Raw genomic sequence first — 17,369 nt, forward strand, 5'->3', positions numbered from 1 at the left:
ACACAGCAGAAGAAGTTTTTGAGAAAGGGAAGAAAATAATCCAAATTCTCCTGAAAGCTGGTTTTGCCATTAAAAAGAGCAAGGTCAAGGGGCCTACACAGGAAATCCAGTTCTTGGGGGTAAAATGGCAGGATGGACGTCGCCATATTCCAATGGATGTGATCAATAAAATAACAGCAATGTCTCCGCCAACTAGCAAAAAGGAAACGCAAGCTTTCCTAGGCCTCGTGGGATTCTGGAGAATGCATGTGCCAGGCTATAGTCAGCTTGTGAGTCCTCTATATCGAGTGACTCGAAAGAGAAACTATTTTGAGTGGGGCCCTGAGCAACAACAGGCATTTGAACAAATCAAACAAGAAATAGCTCGTGCAGTAGCCCTTGGGCCTGTCCGTACTGGACCAGCTGTGCAAAATACACTGTACACTGCAGCTGGGGAGCATGGGCTCACCTGGAGCCTTTGGCAGAAAACCCCAGAAGAAACTCGAGGTCGACCTCTGGGCTTCTGGAGTCAGGGCTATCGAGGATCAGAAGCCAATTACACCCCAACTGAAAAAGAAATACTCACAGCATATGAGGGTGTTCGAGCTGCTTCAGAAGTTGTGGGTACAGAGGCACAGCTCCTCTTGGCACCGCGGCTACCTGTGTTACACTGGATGTTCAAAGAGAAAATTCCCACTACACACCATGCAACTGATGCTACATGGAGTAAGTGGATAGCGTTAATTACACAGCGGGCTCGAATGGGAAAACCCAATCGCCCAGGAATCCTGGAAGAGATTATGGACTGGCCGGAAGGCAGAGATTTCGGAGTGCCAACAGAAGAGGTAACCCGTGCTGAAGAGGCACCACCATACAATGAGTTGCCAGAAGACAGAAAGCAGTATGCGTTGTTTACTGACGGATCCTGCCGTGTGATAGGGAGCCATCGGAAATGGAAAGCTGCTGTGTGGAATCCCATACGACGAGTTGTGGAAGCCATGGAAGGGGAAGGTGAGTCGAGTCAGTATGCAGAAGTAAAAGCCATACAACTAGCCCTAGATATCGCCGAAAGAGAAAATTGGCCAGTATTGTATCTTTATACTGACTCATGGATGGTGGCAAATGCTCTGTGGGGGTGGCTGCAGCAATGGAAAGAGAGCAACTGGCAGCGCAGAGGTAAGCCTATCTGGGCTGCTACCCTGTGGCAAGATATTGCTGCCCGGGTAGAAAACCTGGATGTTAAAGTACGTCATGTAGATGCCCACATGCCCAAGAGTCGCACTACTGAAGAACATCAGAACAACAAAGAAGTGGATCGAGCTTCGAAAATTGAAGTGGCTCAGGTGGACCTAGACTGGGAACGTAAGGGTGAGCTGTTTGTAGCTCGATGGGCCCATGAAACATCAGGACCTCTGGGGAGAGATGCCACTTACAGATTGGCTCGTGATCGAGGGGTGGACTTGACCATTGAGGCCATCACACAGGTTACCCATGAGTGTGAGACCTGTGCTGCAATCAAGAAAGCCATGAAGGTAAAATCTCCCTGGAACAGGGGGAGATGGTTAGGGTTTCAATATGGTGAGGCCTGGCAAATTGACTATATCGGACCACTCCCAAAAACTCGCCAAGGCAAACGGTACATACTCACCATGGTAGAAGCAACTACTGGGTGGCTGGAAACATACCCTGTAAACCATGCCACAGCCCGAAACACTATCTTGGGCCTGGAAAGACAAGTATTGTGGCGTCATGGTACACCAGAGAGAATTGAGTCTGACAATGGGAGTCATTTCCGAAACAATCTTGTTACCTCCTGGGCAAAGAGGCATGGTATTGAGTGGGTGTACCACATCCCTTACCACCCACAAGCCTCTGGGAAGGTTGAGAGGTACAATGGACTGTTAAAGACTATGTTACGAGCATTAGGTGCTGGGATGTGGAAACAATGGGACACAAATCTACCAGAAGCCACTTGGCTAGTTAACAATAGGGGGTCTGACAGCCGTGCTGGTCCTGCCGAAACAAAACCCCTACACACTGTGAAAGGAGCTAAGGTTCCCGTAGTGCATATAGGAAGGTGGATGGGGAAGGCAGTGTGGGTTGCTCCTGCCTCGGGAAAAGGCAAACCCACTCGTGGGATTGTCTTCGCCCAAGGGCCAGGGTATACCTGGTGGGTCATGCAAAAGAATGGGGATATCAAGTGTGTGCCTCAAGGAGATTTGACATTGAGAGAAAACTAATCTATAATCTAAGTTATATGTTGTAGGAAGATGCTGTAGGATCAACGACAGGTCAACTTTGCAAGGAGCCGGGCAGTGCAACAAGGACTTGAACTAAGCTGGTGCTGGTGTCCAGACATCCAACTCCGCCTGCCTTGAGTGGCCACTTTGGCAGATGAAGACCTAATCATCAACAGTTCTTATGAACATTTTCCAAGAAAGACCTATGGAATGAAAAGATACATCTGCCTATTAATCCTGTCCTGTTAAATCCTTGTCCTGTTAAAGGATAAGGGATAATGATGAGAATGCTTGTATGCTAAAGTATGGGGATCTGAGTGTGACACAAATGTTATGGAATAAGGGGTGGAGGTTGTACTGGGTCTGGCTGGAATGTTAACTTTCCAGCAGCAGCCCATTCAGTGCCGTACTCTGTACTTGTAGCTGGAACAGCAGTGTTATCACACCAGTGTTGTGTCTACTGCTGAGCAGCAGTGGCACAGCATTGGGCCTTTCTCTAACCCTCCTAGGGGGTGGGCAAAAAAGTGAGGAGAGAAACATCACTAGGGCAGCTGACCTAAACCAATCAAAGGGATATTCCATACCATGTGGTGTCACACTCAGCAATAAAAGGTGGAAACAGGAAGAAGAGGGGAGGGGTGGGCTCTCGTTGAGAAGATGTCGGTCCTCCTCTCGAACACCGGCTGTGTGCGTTGAGGCCTTGCTTCAAGGACGTGGTCAATCATCGCTCATTTGTGGGAAGTAGAGAGTAATTTCTTTCCTCTGCACTTCCATATAGCTTTCATTTATTTTGTTTGTTTGTTTTCCTCCCTTTTTCCCCTTTCCCTTTTATTTTCCCCTTAGTTAAATTGTTTAGTTCATGGTAGTCTTTATTTAATTATTATAATTATTTCCCTTTAATTAAATTATCCTTATCTCAACCCGTGAGTTGTTCTTTGCTTTACTTCTCCCCCTCCTCATCTAAAGGAGGGGGAGTGAGAGAGCGGTTGTGGGGTTTAGCTGCCCAGCACGGTAAAACCACCACATTCCCCAAGCTAATAGGGCATGTACAATCTTTTAAGCTTCAAGAAGGTTTTGGTTACTGCTGGTCCTGGGCAGCAGGTGTCATGGACTGCCTAGATCCATCATTTTTTTGGATGATGGCATGAGCATGTAGGTTCCTCCTCCCTGGAGTTCAGGCAGGACCAAAGGTATTCATTTAGACTTCTAAAATCCTCATTGTCCTTGGGGATGTGTGCTAATCTTGTTTAGCTGTCTGGTTGCTAATCTATTAATCTTATTTGTAAATGCATTAAATATTGGATGGAACCTTATCTATAGCAGCCTTATCACAAAATACAAGCAATACCAGATAGAACATGAAGTGTTGGATAATTTAACAGGCAAAATCAACATATTAGAACTGTGTATTGCATATATATCATTATTCTTCAAAATTATCAATGACAAAGATTTCAACGCTAAAACAGATGTTTATGCCTGTAAAACTAATTTTTAGGCCTAGAATGAGGAAGTTCCCCTTAGAATGAAAACGCAAAAAACTGCACATCTCCTTTCCCCTTGTTATCACTATTGTTCTGCTCTTTATGATACCAGCTGCTTTTTCTCTCAGATGGTTTGATTGTTTAATATAATCAAATTAAACTTAGAGCAGCTGTTCTCAGTTGGAATATACTGCTTCTGTTTCACAACTAGAAAGCTCCTGAATCCTACTTCTTTTTTGTTGATGTTTTTTCTCCAATTACATTAATTGTCTTAGTAATAGATATGTCCTTACTTCATACAGAAGTACTTACAGTAGGTGAAGAGTAATTAATACAGAGGCAAGCTGTAAATTCCCACCACACCATTATCATACTTCCAGGGTGAAATCAAGTGACCCAAAAGCAGTGGGAGTGTGTGTGTTAGTGAAGTGATCAGTAAAGCCTGGAACAGGTTACTGGAACTGCACAAGATGTCTCCAGGTCTGTGGTATGTATTGGATTGATTCAGACTCCTCTCTTTCTGTTTTGATACTAACTTATCACACCTCATACAACAATGACATGAGAAGTGATTCTCAGATGTTAATCCTGTGGACCATTAGAAAGCTTCTTCTAGGCTTCAGAAAGCAGGTGGTGGGTTTGTATGGGTTGGGTTTGCTTTTCTGTTTGTCTCTGCCTGTGTCCCAAGTTCTGAATTCAGAACTATTTTTAAGTATGGTCCAGAGTATCACCCTTGCAAAGAAACAGATGCATTTAGAGCAAAACAATAGTCTTGTTGATTTTTAAAAAGTGAAGTGTATAGAAGGAAAGGAAGCCTGAGATATTTAAAAACTGGATTTAGACCCAGCTATCATGTCCTCCAACCCAAACCTCCTCTCGTCAATTAGTATAAAGTTAAGCATTGAAATAAGATTTTTTTTTTTTTTTATCTTACACCCTTTTCACATTACAGACATAAAGAAGAATAATTAAGCTTTTTATTGGTCATATTTATTTCATCTAAGTGGCTTTCAAGTGGATTCAAAGAATAAACAAGGCTTTACTAAAGCACTTAAACTATAAGCAATTTCTTCCAAAACGTGATTTTATTTATTTATTTATTTATTTATTTATTTTTAACTTACTGATTGCTTAAAAGCAGTGTGATGAAGTAGGGCATGGTATAGTATTCCTAAATAGGTTTGTCACAACTGCAGGAAGTGTGCTAATTTTTTAACTGTGCTTTCATTTCTCCTCAGTGCATTTGTGCAAGTTCTGGTACAAAAAGTCATAGTGGTTTCATGATTAGGAAGTAAATGTTACTTTCATGTACATAAATGCTAGGTGAGAAAAGGGTATTTTCAGTATAAACAAATACCTTGCAATCAGTTTAACTGCTCTTTCTTTTAGTGGGGTAGCTGAAAATAGAAGATAGTTTTGATTTAATGTATTTGTTTGAAGTCTTCTTTCTTTCCATGTTATTCAGCAATTTGATTGGGACTTCTGAAAAATTCAGTTTGAAAGCTGCAGATTTTTCTTGCAGTTTGAGGGTAGTTTTTAGTCATAAATGTGGCACATCTTAAAAGTACTTCTGAATATAAACTGAAAAGAGACATCTGTAAGGTTGTCTTTTACTGAGCAGCAGTGTTTAGGTGAAAGTCCAGTGAAAAGTGAATGCAAAATGGATGAAATTGACTTGATCTATTCAACGGAGCACTTGCATCATTTTTTACCTTACAGCTCAAGTAAACAGGCAGTTTGCATGATTATGCAAAGCAAGGATGGACTTCTTTTCCTTTGGGACTGTTCTTTTATATGATTAACAGACAATAAGGCTAACCCATGATATCTGAAGGTCATCATGTAAATATTGCTTTCCATCTGGTTATTTACAATACAAGACATGTTGGCCTTTTTCACATTCTCCTGCCTTAGTCACCTTCTCCAAATCTCTATCAACTTCTAAAGAGTAATTCAGAGAGTAAGGAGGAAAAGCTTTTTTTCTTTTTTTCTTCTTCCTTCAACCCATAGGTCACTACTTGTAAAGGTGAAGCATAAGGTTATGCAACCTCTATGAATATTTAACTTAATTAGCTTCTTTTTGGTAATCCTCAGATTCACAGTGCTGAGAGAACCTTGGGCATGTTGCAGGAAAATGGGAATTAGGATCAAAGAAATTGGAAATTGAGAAAAATAGTTATAGATAAACATTCTGTATGCTGCAATGGAAGTGAATGAGGATGAAAACTACTGACTATATTTTCTATATTTTAGAAAGCAGTTAGTCAAATATCTGGGCTTAAGGGTAAAAAATACTGTGATATGCAACAGCTAAGAGAGGCAGTTTTCAGTTTATCTGAAAAAATATGGTATCCTGCAACTTTCATTATGACAATTTCACCACAGGGGAAAAAATTCTCTCATTATCTGAGCATTGACATGCTTTGATTAAAATTTTAAAGATGTGTGACAAGTGAAAATTTTTGCACATTACTAGCATGTGGAGAATCTGCAGGGGGTTTGAGGACCCTTTTTAATAGATGGATAAACCTTTTTTTACTAGAACTTCTTAATGAAGATGTTATATCTTCAGACTAAAAATTAACTTGAACTCCAGTTACCCTCACACTTATGAGAATAGTGTGTAGTTTTCGAGTTCCACAAAACAAATCTTCAGACACTTGAAAATATTTAGAAAACTTTTCTACTTATAGTTTACTTGCAAACAGGGTTGGGTCATCTCGGAAGAGTTTCTAATGTGGAATCAGTGAATGGATATATTTGAATCTGATTTAATATGTACGGTTTGGTGAAAATGTCTGTTAATGTCATACCACAGCTCCTATCATTGTTCTTCTCTCTGGTTTGACTGTGTCTAGCTTTATTTTTCTGGGGAGTACTTGGGCTGCTAGAGGTGGTTTATGTACTTAATAGATTAATTAAACAGCAGTCCTAAAACAGTAGCATTAATTTCTTGCAATTTGAAATGCAAAAAGTCTAAATTTTGAGTTACTCTATGGAATGATGAAGCGATACCAAGGATATTTTAGCAACTGATATTGTCTGAGGAGTGAAGGAACCAAGACTAGCATTCAGAGGAGCAGGGCTGATGCTACCACCCATGTTAGAGGTTCTATGATCTGGTGTATTTTTTTCCTGGCCCAAAAAACCTCCCTCCAAACTCACAAATTTGAGAGTTGCTTTTTCTTAGAAGATGATGATTTAATTTTGAGAATAAAAAAGATTTAACTTGAAGTTTACAATGATCGAGACTAGATAATTCTGGAAAACTTTTTTTTCTTTTTTTGGTGGGGGGGAGGGTAGGGTCAGTTTAATGTAAACAGATGCATATAATTTGTAAAAGGACTCCAGTCTATTCTTGGCTACAAACTGTCAATAAATCTGAGGTTCTGGTTTGAAAAAACAAAACAAAACAACTCATTAACCTATATTGGCATCTGTATCTATATGTATAATAGTCACACATTCATGTTACAGGGACAAAATTTGATAGTAGTATGTATTTTGAGCTTTACAATAAAAAGCAAAATGTTTCCCACTTTCTAAAATGTAACATTGACATTCTCCTCTGATCTGATGTACTCTTGGAAAGGTTAAAGCAGTGTATTTTGATTAATAAAAAAAAATAAATAAAAAATCAATATCCTTCCAAATTAACACTTTGAGAAGTGAATGTCTAGAGGAGAAAGAAGAAATAAATTCAAAGCAGATGAGAAAAGTTGGGAAATAAAATGTAGTCCTTTTCCTCTCTGTAGTAGTTGTGCCACTTTAGCTAAAAGGTGCTTGAATATTTGGTAATATAAGAATAGTGTCTGTTTGTGGTTTCTGGTTATCCAGTAATGCAACTGAAGCTGTGGACCTCCAAGATATGAAAGCAGACTAGACAGAGCCAATAAGGGAAGGTTTAGTCAAGAGGAACTTAAGCCCATTGGAAGACTTAGCAAAAATTTTCAAAAATTACGTGCAGAGAACATATAAAACCGAAGAGGGGAGAAAGAAGAAGGGGAGTGAAAGACTTGTTCTCAATTTAGTGTGAATCTGGGGAAACCTGATGTTACTGATTTATTTATTTATTTATTTATTTATTTTATAACTTATCGGACATCACATAATCAACAGGCTGTATCTCTATCAAGTGTTCAATAACAAAGCAAGTGTGAAAGTGCAGGAATAACAGATGGAAAAACCTTGAATATATCAAATGTTTGACCAAGAAGTCTGATTTAATGAAACCTAAGACTGAAGGAAGGACAAGGTGAAGTGGGAAGAATTGGGTAATGAACTGTGATCTGTAATGAGAGAGGTGAAAGAGAGTTACTTTTGTGGTTCTGTAAAAGAAATTCTGCAGAAGAATTTTAAAACTTTGGAAATCCTTAATGGTGAGTCTCTGTCCTCTGAAAAGTACAGCTTGTACTTTTGACTGTGCAGATGACTGTTCAAATAAGTCTTCTCCAGGCCGCCTTCTCCACCCCAAAGTCAACCCTACCAAATAAATGATATCCTTAATAAGTAGGAAGGGAAAAAAAAAAAGGCAAATACATCAATGGTTCTTTATATTACAACTGCATATCTTTATATTGCAACTACACAAATAGTGTAACTTGTTATTGAAGAGTCTGGAACCAACCATATTACTCAGAGGAACAAATCCCGTTAGATTTGGGATAAGTGAATGGAAGGCGTTTTAGGGATATAACAGAAATTGAATACAGTCTGGTGTTGTGAAAATAATAATTTTAACCTGCTTTTCTGATATTAGATAGCATGCACTATGAAAGAATTTTAATCCTGACATGTTTTGAAGTATAAAGTCTTAACAGGGATGAAATTACTCTGTCCTTACTTCTAATTAAAGCTAATGAGCATTATTTGTGAAGCTGTCTTCACTAGGACTGTGCTGTGTGGTATTTTAGCAAGAGCAATCTATGTGCTCTTTGTTGTGAACCTGGCTTGTGCCTGCCAGAATGCACAGGTAGAAATTCAGCTCGTACAGGTGCCTCTGATCACTCTGTTCTTATTTTTCAGAAATTCTACTCTTTGAGGAAGGTAGAGTAAAATGTTATACATTTTACAGTTGTAATGTCATACAGTTGCTCTGTGGATTGCTATTTATTTTCTGCTTTCCCGTTTAAGGATGTCAGAAGTGTAGATTTTTATGGAAAAGGAAATTCGTTTTTAATGGGAAACACCTGAGCTTTCAGGCAAAGCATATAGTAGCTCCTAACACTGTATGTGCTTTTTTCTTTCTTTGCCATGCTAGGTTTTGAGTTGATGTTTACAAATATAAACAACCACAAAACCCCTTTCCTTTGGTAGCTCCTGTACATCTTTCCTGAATGCTAATAGCCAATTTCAAACTGTTCATTGTATGTATTTCCTTATTTTCATTTATTGAGTTTTATTTGACACTCATTCAGTAGCTTAAGATATTTCTATCCTTTTTAGTTGGCTGTAGATTTGACTACTGCAAAGGTTTTGGTACAGTATTCCAACTGTCACCTTACCATCCCTTCCTTTTCCAGCCACAGACATTTCTTTAGAATACTGATGCATCCTACTGACAGCAACGCACCATTTTAGATTGACAGTGACTTAGCACAGTGTTTTGTCTTACTTGGTGCTCTCCCAAGAGGGGGACTGAGGCTTCCTGCACAGACTTGAGTCACAACCAAAAGGCTTTTCTGTTTCTTGTTGTTGTTTGGCTTAATTTTAAAAGTGCAAGTAAACCACTACGTTATTTGATCACCTGTTCATCCGAACTTGTGTTCTTTTTTGAAGAACTGAAGTAGATTTGTGAAGTAGCTTTTTCAACAGAAATCATGCATTTGTTTCCAAATGCATTTAGTAATTCTTGTAGTATAATTGTTCTCTGTTTTCCCAGAACAAACTAGATTTTTATGTAGTTCTGTGAGTTACTTTGTTTATCAACCCTTATAAAGATCAGCATTGAATTAGGTATGTTGTTCCTCTTTTTTTATTTTTTATTTTTGTAGAACCTGATGCAAGTGGTAGGAGATGTAACTGTTATTAATGTGACACCTTGATGTTTTAGCTCTCAATCCTCATTGAATTATTATCTGCTTCAGAAAGTCTGTTGCAGTTTAGTTGTTTGAGCTTAATTTTGAGAAAATGACTCAAAATGATCTCCTATAAGGTTGGCTTGGAGTAAGAGCCTTGTGTATTAAACATAAATGCAAATAATTTTGTTAGGCTTCCAGTGACAATTTCAACATCTTTTTGGTGATCTGTTTGCCCAGTTGAGTCTGATAGCTTCTTGCCATTGTTGCAGCTCAAGAGCTTTTCTGATCTACTTTAGTATCACCTAACCAGTCTTTTTTTTTTTTTTTTTTTTTTTTTCTTTTCCATTTCTTCATATGAAAGCTTGCTGTGTTAACTGTCTCCTTTATCTAGCTGCTTAATTATGCCGTTTCTTTCCTTTGGTGTTTTTTGAGTGCTACTTATCCTAAACCTTGAACAGAGTATATTTAAATTGTCCATTTGGAGTTTATTCTTTTAGGTGATCTGTTTAGTCTTTACCATATCTTTTAAACACAAATTATATATAGCTTATATTTATATAAAGTTCAGTGTAAAATAAACTATATTACTCTATATTTATATATACTATATATATTACTCTATACTCTATTTATATATTACTCTACTGATTTGCAGTACTGTTTTGCCTGTTTCATACTGCAGAGATAATGTGACTACTATTGCCAGTCTTACAGAGGGGCTATGATAATTTCTGTGCAATACTTGGGGTTAAATCAAGAGTTGCGTTTTACTTTTTTCTTCTAAATTCTCTGCAAAACTGCTTTTAAAAGCAGTTGTTTACGTTGTTTCAACCTGATCTCCTTCAGTTTTCATTGCGCCTTTTGCTCTGCCTATCTGCAGATTATTGAAATCTTCCCATCGTCTCTCTTCTTCCACATTTCCGTATGAATAATAGAACATGACCCCCCCACACACCCTCCTTATTTTTGGACAAGTTATTGCAATCAGTGTTTCTGGTATGCTATAACTGGCATGAAAAATGCCATATTTAGTTAAACCATATAAAAGCAATAGAACTCAAACACTAAATAAAAAGCTCAACAAGTACTAATGCATTATAATGAGGATAGAACTAAGCATTACTTCAGGAATGGGCATTACTTCAGGAATAAGGAAAGAACAGTGAAAGAACAGTGTAGAAGTATGAAGAGTTTTCCTTCCCAACAAACAAAAAGCCTTCATCAGATATCATCTGATGAAATGTTCTTTTGTTAGCATAACAGTTACAGGGGTTAGTTTCAGAACTTTTAGTAGTTAATGAAACTTCACCTTTGGTGAGGAAAAAGTAAATTAAACTGATTTTGCAAGTGAAATCTGTCAAATGGTTTGCAATATCTTTCATATCAAGTGTATCAACTCTTCTTTTCACCAGAAGAGGTTGACTAGATTATTTATGCAAAAATGAACAGCATCTAGAAGCCACCAGATGCTTTTTATATATGCATATATTTATGGTGTGTGTATATACATATATATATATATATGTGGTTTGTTTTAACTGTATTTACCTCAGAAATTGATGGAGTAGAGTGCATGTAACATGGTACCTGGGAGTTGTTTTCCCCAGATAAATACTGCCATTATCATGAAGGAAAGGCAAGTAGGAATGGGAAGCAGATGGAGGCCTGATGCCACATCAGAGGAGTCCTTGGCTACTATGTCCCACACCAGCATTCAATTCAGGAGTAGGAAGCTTGGGGGCAGTGGGCTTTCCTCTGCTATGCAGACCACCAGGAGGGCTGGTTCTGAGTGTGGGACAGTCTGCTGTGCCTCTGGTGAAACAGGCTCACTAAGTTCTTGGCCCACCACGTTGAACCCCTTGCCTGCTGTTTGCTGATTTGGTCTTTGCCCTGCTGTGTGAGCAAAGGAGATCTTCCTTTAAGTAGTATACAACTTACTAAGGTTTTTGCAGCTGCTGGGTAAGAAATCACCATTGTCTCACTCATGCCATGAAACTTTCTTTAGAGCAGGTTCAGCTCCATCACACTCTTGGTGTATTTCTGTACTCCAGGCTTTCTGCTTGTGAGAAAGCAGCTGCCCCTGAAATAGGACTGGAAATGTGGGCACAAAGGCTGAATCTGGACGCCTGCTTGATGGAGCGGTGTGTGTTTACTACAGCGTAGCTGTAGTTCACTTGTTTGTTTTTTTTTAACTCAGTCTCTTAGGAGGTCATTGCATGTTCAACTTCTGGTAGCACTTCAGAGGTCTAGGTACTCTTGTCCATGGTATCTGGCCCAAGGCCCAGGTCTGTGAGGTCCATGATTTGGCTCCTTACCAGGCTGCCTGTGGCCAGGGTGTTGAGGGTGACAGGAGACAGAGCAAAAGTGATGCCAGCTCTCAAGCTGCGAGACAAAAGAAGGGCCTTCAGTAGTAGCAAGAAGTGCTTTGTTGCCCACCTTAAGTGATATTCCCTGGAGGTAGCCTAACTGTTCCTAAGTTTAGCAGTGTTTTTCTGATGTGATGATGAGGGAGCAATCTAGTACAGCATAGTCCTGGACATCCTGAATCCTCCAGCAAAGGTGTCACAAGGAAATAATGAACTTCAATTCCCTTGCTGTCATCAGAAGTTCTACAGCATCTGCAGTACCTGGTGTTTGTTTGCCTTTCCAGTCTGTTCATGTTTCTTAACAAAAAAGCAGTCATTTTTAGTGGAAAGGAGCAGCATGGCTTTGCACACAAAGGCAGGCAGTCCCTAGGATGCTTGATTTATGCAGAGGGTCTACCCTGCAGCAGAAATAGGTTTTAAGCATTTCCAGATAAACAGTGGGCAGCTTGAGGAATGGATTTCTCCAAACTGCACTGTCTAAGGGCATCTGATCTGCAACTGCAAAAGCCCCAGAGTCTTTATCTGGTGGTTTTCAGCTGACTCTTTTCTAAGAGAAGTGCTCTGGTAGGTTTCCACACCAGCAGGTCAGTTTCAACTCTTCTGGTAGACTTAAATGTGTTAAATATGTGTTAAATATAGTAGAATGTGAGAGGTGGTAGGACAAACTCATGGATGAAGAATCCATCTAAGGTTAGTTGACACAAGGGCAAATATGACATCTGATTGACAAAGTCCTTAAATTATGGATTACTCAGGACAAATATAAAATGATATTACTATCTATGTATACATATTTTCAACATTTGCTATTGGCTACCAGGAGACACAGGATACTAGGCTGGGTTATTTTTGTTCTGACTCAGTGCAACTGTTCTTCTATTCTTCTGTACATTTCTAATATAGTGGTGGAAACCCACTTTTCTGGGTTTTGGTTTCACTCCACTAATGGCAAGTTGTATATAGTCTGGAAAGTATAAGAGGAAGATCTATCTCTGGGAAATGGAAATTTGATTTTAATTCCCAAATAATGAAGTAACTCAGTGACACACTGTTGTCCTAGGATTACTAACAAACCAGCCTATTGAGAGGCCTTCACAACATCTGCATGAGTAGGCCACACTGGCAACAACTAGTCATTGCTCTTTCTGGTGACAGCTTGACTCTTTGCATTGAAGCTGAAAGTCCAAAACCTGACTGATTGCCAAATCATGAACCCATCCAGGCAGTAGGACAATCTGACTGGCTGTTACCCAACATGTAAATGCATGGCTTGTTTTTTTGGTTGACTGGTTGGTTTTTCTCCACCTTTGGAAAGGTTGCAATGCAAAAATCAAAAATTGCATTTGTCAAAAGAAAACTCCTGCATTTTGACAGTCATGAAAATCACTGTAATTTCACCTGTGTTTTTAACTGGTGTAAACTGGTAGCTGAACAAAGGCTGCTACCCAGTTGGATCTGTAATTTTTCTGTTGTTGATTCTTTCGTTGTTCCTGGAAGATTTCAGATTAATATCTATAGTTCATTTAGCAAATACAGTGTGTGTGGTTTTTTTTTTTTTTTCTTTACTGTAAGATTGAGGTCTATCTGTCTTGTGCACCCTAAAGACAGAGGCTTATCTGTGAAACCTCCATACAATTATTGTATAATGAATTCGAGCCAGTTCATTAAAAGTGAAAATCACCAAAGAGACCTTTTAGGGCTAATCATGTATGCTGTACGGTTCAATGTAAGTACAGTGTAATCTGAGCAGGCAGATGAGACCTTGTCTCTGTGGTAATCTTCTAATGTTTTTTAAAGTGTTAAATAAAAATAGGTTGGATGTAAAATTTCCTGTAATTTTCATAAAGCTACCTTGAAGGAAGTTTTTTTGTTTGTTTTACTTAGGTAAATTAACTCTTGTCAGACAAGTCTTTTTGTCTGACTTGGTGAAATGCTTAGTTAAATACCTCTTATTTATGGCAGATTGACTAAAACTTGAGAGAAAATTATTTGTGGGGTGAATTTTTACTATTTCTTCTAGTAGTTCAGAAGTTGTTATCATTGTTTTCTAAATTAATTTCCTAGATTGTAAACTATGAAGTAAAGCTCTTGCTGTCAAATTCACACATTTTTCTGTAAATGGTTGAAGAATGGGCCTTTCTGTCTGGAGTATTGGTAGAACATGGAGTCTGTGATCTTACAGGTGCTGAAAATCTCTCCTAAATCTCTAAGGTAATATTTACAGTGACAAACCTGAAATGCTCATCTAGCCTAGACAACTTGTCTCCTTAACCTTCCACAATTCACAAGGCAGGAAAAGTTATGATACCTCTTGATAACTTTCAGCATGTGTATGCATACATACATAAATATATATAAAAGTTATGTTTCTATTATTAGATTATAATGGAGAAAAGGGAGAACAGTAAGATGGTGTGTTCTTGATAGGGGGTTCAAACACAAACTAGAATTACAAAGAAATGTGCACAAGCTATAGGAAAGGCAATGTAAATTAATAAGAAGCATAGTGAAATACAATTCTAATGGCTACTACAATGAATAGAGTATTTGTGCTTGTTTCTAGTTCTCAGCTGATTTCAGCCATGCAGGAAAATGACCTGTGTGTCACTGGTGACATTTCAGTGAAAATGTTTGTTCAAGAAACTCATTTGTAGTTTAAAATAAATAAATAAAACCTGAATGAATTCTTCCCTGCTGTAAATATGTTTTTCAAAGTCTCCTACAAAAGCATTTTTCATTGTTTTGCCATGGGGGAAAAAAAAAAGACTTTTTTGTGTAAAATTGAAATATTTAGACACAAATACAAAGCTGACACCCAATGGGAATTGTAGCTACTGCCTCAGGTATGTATCCTGATTTGTACATGCACTCAATCTCTCTGTGCTCTCCCTCACCCTCCCCTTTCATGTTTGTGAGCAGTGTACCTGGTCAGATTGCAAATCTAAGAGGATAGCTTTCACCCATGATCTAAGAAAGTTGAGTTGGAAATGTGGATGGTAGGAATCAAAACCAAAATTTTCATTGAGGTGTACAATAACAATCAAATGTTTTTTTTGTTTGTTTGTTTGTTTTTAATTGAACTATTTCTTAAGCTTTTTTTTTTTTTTTTTTTTTTTCCAGTGGGAAGAAAGAAAATTTTGGGGGGAACATTTTAAAGAGGGCAAAGCAGAGATGCAGTAGAACTGTGGAATATAATTTGTAAGTTGCTCTTAATATAAATGGTTATGTTTCCCATCTGTTATACTTTGGAGACCCTGTCCCCAGAATAGTATCAGAGAACTATGGGTGCGGAGATGATGAAGATGACTTGTTAAAAGGAAATAAACACAAGCCACATGGAATATTATTAGTCTTAATTTGTTGTTGGTTTTACATAATTTTAGCTGCCCTGGTAAGTGTCAGTATCATGAAACCCTGCTGTCAGAAAGAAGGTTTGCCACTTCAGCAGTATTTGTTTATAGTTTTTGTGGCTATGGATGAAAGTAAAGGGACACGTGAGGTTGTCTGCCCAGTTTCTTTGTCTTCTGAGACAAGATCCTGTTTCACTGCAATGTTTGTACATACTTTCTGTGAAAGTCCACGCAAAATTTAGCCTGCTTTTCTAGCAAGCTGTGCATCTGACTGGTGCACTTCTCACCATGTTGTCATAGATGCCACTTTCACACAGTATGTCAAGTGCCCAGCTTGATGATATATTTATGACTAATACTGTGCTGAGGACTCCCTCATATGTCATACATACGTGTATGTCATATGTATGACAGCAGTCTGCACTTTACATATTGTCCTACAGCTTACTTCTTTTACTCATCACTTGCACTTCATGCACACAAATACCTTATGATCTTGTGAGTGCTCAAGCTCAAGTGCTCAGCCAGCTGACTGTTCTCACATGGCGCAAAGCACTTGGGCCTCAGTCTGAAGAAGACAAATCATCTTTCACTGAAGACTGGGCAGTGCTGAAAGCAACCCTATGATGCCTGGTGGGGGCACCACACCTCAGTTCTCTGCCTCACTTTATTAGCGTGGTCTTTTGAAATCTAATGGCTGACACACATACAATGCAAAAACAAAACCACAGTGTAGCTAGGAATGTTTGTCAGTAATTTACTGTATGGTATGATTACCAGGCTGATAGGCAAAGACTTTGTTTCTGCTGTCTGTGAGGCTGGGACTACCTTTCATCAGTTTCAATCAGCTTTCTGTATTGAGTGGCAAGGTGTGATATCAAATCCTACTGCTCCAGAGCACTGGTATGAAAACTAAATTAAGGCTCAGATGAAACGTGATTGAAATTCATCAGAAAAATCATTCTGATGAGGCAAACGGAAGTAATGTTTTTATAGAGATTTTCCCTAAAGGATTTACTTCAGAGGTGGGCAACTGGAACATCATCAGAATAGTTTTATACTATATCTGTTCTGGTATTTGGGGGTCAGTGAGTTCAAGACATGCTTTGACAATTGCTTGGATCATTACTTTTAATCAAAAGACTGGAGATGTGCATTAAACTGGAACACATGCAGTGCAAAATGAGAAAACAAAACTGGCAGGGAGAAATGGATCACATACTTCAGTGTAATTCATAAAAGTTATATATTTAGGCTGCATTTATTGGATTCCATGCTAGAATTCATAAAACAAGAAATATGAAACTGTATTTTTAAATACAGATTGGCTCAGTGCCAGTTCTGACAAGTGTCCACATCAGCTTAGTGAAATTTTTATCCTTGACTGTGGATGCTTTCTGCTGCTTCTGACATGCCTGGTTCTGACCACAGCCAGGAGCAGCATTCTGAAAAAACTGCCCATGCTCTTATTTGTTAAGAAATAGGGATGTGCCAGATTGCCTAGTTTTCATAGCTTCCACCCCTCCACATGATATTGTTTGATATTGTTTCCTGGTTTTCTTAGAGTTTTGGGTCACAGGGTGTGTGTTTGTTTTTTTCCCCCATCCTTTTAGAAACCATTTTCTATTCCAGGTTTTCTTAAGAGTTTTGAGTTGTGGTGTGTGTGTGTCCAGTCTTAGAAACTGCTATTTTCTATGCTGTGTTTTTCAAATGTAGTAGTTTGGCACTGAGGTGTGAGCAGGGCAGGTACTTCAGAAAATGATCTGAAATAGCAATTATTGCTTAGAAGAATGGAAATGGAGGTACCTATTGAGTCATAAAATTCACATGCTGTTTTGATTTATAATACTTTTTACTATATCATAGGATCATTACCATATTCTAGCTTAAAATTAATGTTTTGCACTTATGTTATGCACGCTACCCAGAA

The 17,369-nt window shown here is 38.6% G+C and overlaps 1 long non-coding RNA gene across 3 annotated transcripts in view; it reads left to right on the top strand.

The window, feature by feature from the left end:
* The first annotated feature begins 3,911 nt into the window (after positions 1-3,911).
* LOC311444537 overlaps positions 3,912-17,369 on the top strand; it is a 255,592-nt gene continuing 242,134 nt past the window's right edge. For all 3 annotated transcript variants that reach the window (XR_014697927.1, XR_014697928.1, XR_014697929.1), the window contains exon 1: positions 3,912-4,190. This is a non-coding gene — a long non-coding RNA (uncharacterized lncRNA). The remainder of the gene's footprint in view (positions 4,191-17,369) is intronic.

The sequence above is a fragment of the Aythya ferina genome (genome assembly GCF_964211825.1).
Source record: "Aythya ferina genome assembly, chromosome: 1".
NCBI lineage: Eukaryota > Metazoa > Chordata > Aves > Anseriformes > Anatidae > Aythya > Aythya ferina.